This window comes from Pantherophis guttatus, chromosome 1 (assembly GCF_059756535.1).
Source record: "Pantherophis guttatus breed Tessera chromosome 1, ASM5975653v1, whole genome shotgun sequence".
In the NCBI taxonomy this organism is placed as follows: Eukaryota; Metazoa; Chordata; class Lepidosauria; order Squamata; family Colubridae; genus Pantherophis; species Pantherophis guttatus.
The window spans coordinates 331,899,960-331,902,528 of NC_142063.1; positions in this window are offsets into that span (position 1 = coordinate 331,899,960).

Here is a 2,569-nt window from a genome sequence, read left to right on the forward strand (position 1 = left end):
GCAAATTATTTTTATTATGAGACTAATTCAAGGTTTTAAAGTAAAATCCGTTCAGAAGAGAAAACAGGATTATGTTTTTATTTATATTTGGTTTTTTTCCTGGTATAAATTTTCAGGGTAGTTGTTTGGAGCCTATCAAATTGATGGCTGTATCTGCTATGGTTCCACCATATACAGTTAGTCCTTGACTTATGACCACAATTGAGCCCAACATTTCTGTTACTCAGCGAGACAGTTAAGTGAATTTTGCCCCATATTACAACCTTCTTGCCAGAGTTGTTAAGTGAATCACTGCAGAATTTGGCTCCTCCACCCCCCACCCCCATTGACTTTGCTTATCAGAAAGTTGCAAAAGGTGATCACATGACCCTAGGACACTGCAGTGTTCATAAATACGAACCAGTTGCCAAGCGTCTGAATTTTGATTACATGGCCACAGGGATGGCTGCAACGGTTGTAAGTGTGAAAAATTGTCATAAATCCCTTTTTTTAGTGCCGTTGTGACTTCAAAGCTTATTAAATGAACTGTTGTAAATCGAGGACTACCTTTATGCCCCCAGTTCTGAAAATGCAACACCAAATTATTATGGCGCAAGGCCGGATTGTGAAAGTTCAACCAAATGCAATATGAAAGGGCAAGCTAAACAATGCAAAACAATCTTGTAATGTGCAACCTAGTTCTGTTGTCCATTCTGCCCAATCGCCAGGCTTACAGATGTATTCATATCTGTAATAAGTGTGTTCTTTCAAGAAAAATCTTAAGCACCACTGGTCAGAAGAGCAGCCAGCCAGTCTTCCTATTAAGGGTTGGATTAATCTGGACTTTTTAAGAAAACATTCCAAGGCAAAGGGATAATCTCAACAGATGTGGATGGTTATGGGATGGTTAAGGAGCAGATTTGGGCAGGAGAGACGCCGTTATCCAGGGGTTAAATTCAATATGGGGCAATTCCTAATATATAATTTTACACATTTTCCTTAACAACTTTTTCTATAAGATAAACATAAATTTTGTCGTATTGATAGAAAAAAAGTACTATGTAAGGTGTGAAAAATAGGTACCTGGAATATATTCTGATTAAGGAGGAAAATGGATGACAAGGAAAAGGAAGGAGAGGTGAGCACGTGAATGATACAGTGCCTATAAAGCAGGGATTAAGTACATGTTCTTGCACCAAACAACCAGTATCCTAAAAGTCTTGATTTTCACTATTTTTGTGAGAAATTTTAAGTCTAGTGTGGAAATCGGTCTCCGGTTTTCTCAAGGGTTGTCGGTGGCATCATCTGGAGAACTGAAAAATTTCCCTATTTTTTGAAAAAAATATTAACCATTGCTGATGTCTTTTCATGTATTTTGTTAACAGATTGTCTGATGTAGAATATAATGGGGCATTACTGAAAGATGGTGGCATACACAATATAGATTTTATACTCTTCTGTTTGTGATGGCCATGAGGCCCAGAAGGGCAGTACGGCTGCATCTGATCGCTTTCACCCATTGAGCACCTCCTAGGGAGCACATGTAGCTTAAGGGACGTTATGAACATGGGCGACTTTTGCTTATGTATATGTTTACTTTGTCATGTTCTCATCATATGCTAAATAAATAATACTGTGCAGAAGGATGAAATGTGTGCTTCCCTGATAGCTGTGAGTGACATTAGATCTTATAATGAAGTTCCCAGATTAGATATAGAACGGAGATAGAGATAGCATCTCAGCCTCCCACAAGCTACGGTTCCTGAGTCAAACATAGTGACATGATCAGTTGCGGCTAATTATGGTCACCTATTTTCTTTTTACTGTTAATTGCGTCTTCAGGACTATGAAGCTTTAAATTAACAACTATCCTCCCTCTACTTTCCATGTTTTTTGGACAATCCGTTTATTAGTGAGTGTATGTTTGGGTGTATTTTTTGTGAAAGTTGAAAAAAAATTGCAAAATAATAATAATAATACAAGAAGTCCTAAATCTTGAAGAATGATTACCTTTTGACTTCCTTTAGAATAAGGAGTGTCAAACTCAATTTCTTTGCCGCATCAGGGTTGTGTTTGACTTCGGGGGGGTGGTAGCTGGCAATGTGTGGCCAGGGTGGGTGTGGCAAGTATGACATCACTCATATCAGGGGGGGTGTCTGTGGTGGCTCAACTGCTCTGCCAGCGAAAACGGAGTTCAGGGGAGTGCGTGCGGCACTCGCGGGCTCCATTTTCACTGGCAGAGGCACTGCGGGGTGCATCTGGGCCACGGACCTTGAGTTTGACACCCCTGCTTTAGAAGCTTGGTGACCCCCAGTAGTTGCACATTACATTTATTAACACACCAAATTAATTCTTCCCCAATCACTTGGGCTAAACTACCTGATCCGTGAGAATTGGTCAAGACAAGTTCATGTTCAAGTTTTCTTACCCTGTGCCTTGGGGTTTATGAGAAAATCCTCGTCCAAACCGGAACCGCAGCTGTTGGGTTGAGTGAGTCACAGGTAACAGGAAGCTTGAGGCCAGCTTGCTGTTGCAGAGAGCAAGTAGCCACATACAGCTTTGAATGTGAGACCGCTGAGTAAGAAATGGC